Genomic DNA, 426 nt, shown 5'->3' with positions numbered 1-426 from the left:
GCAGAAGGTTTGTGGCTGACAAAGTCCAGTGCCTCAGCAGACACACTCGGGAAATCCTGGACCGGCCAGACCTCGCGGGCCGGTGGGGCTTGTGTCGGCGCGCCCTTATCCCCCAGCGACGTTTAGGGGTCAGAGGCTGTCATCGCGTTTCACTGGTGCTTCTGTTTGAACAGGAGACTAACACGCCGTCTGAGTGTCACTTTGTCGGTAACCAGAACTTTTTGTGGAGACACATGGCCACATAGCAGGCACTGTTCGAAAGTACTTGGCCACATAAACATTGGTGTTCCGAACAGTTACTTGTGGAATCTGGGTACAGATGTGTGCCCCTTGTTTCAGCTTATTCTAGAACAGCTGCCACAAGCCACACGTGCTGGTTAAATAGATTCAGATTTCCTTTCCTCCGTCATGCCAGGTGCGTGTCAG

The sequence above is a fragment of the Pteropus vampyrus genome, unplaced genomic scaffold, assembly GCF_000151845.1.
Source record: "Pteropus vampyrus isolate Shadow unplaced genomic scaffold, Pvam_2.0 Scaffold666, whole genome shotgun sequence".
In the NCBI taxonomy this organism is placed as follows: Eukaryota; Metazoa; Chordata; class Mammalia; order Chiroptera; family Pteropodidae; genus Pteropus; species Pteropus vampyrus.
The sequence above is the reverse complement of the archived record's forward strand: the minus strand, read 5'-3'. Positions refer to the sequence as shown.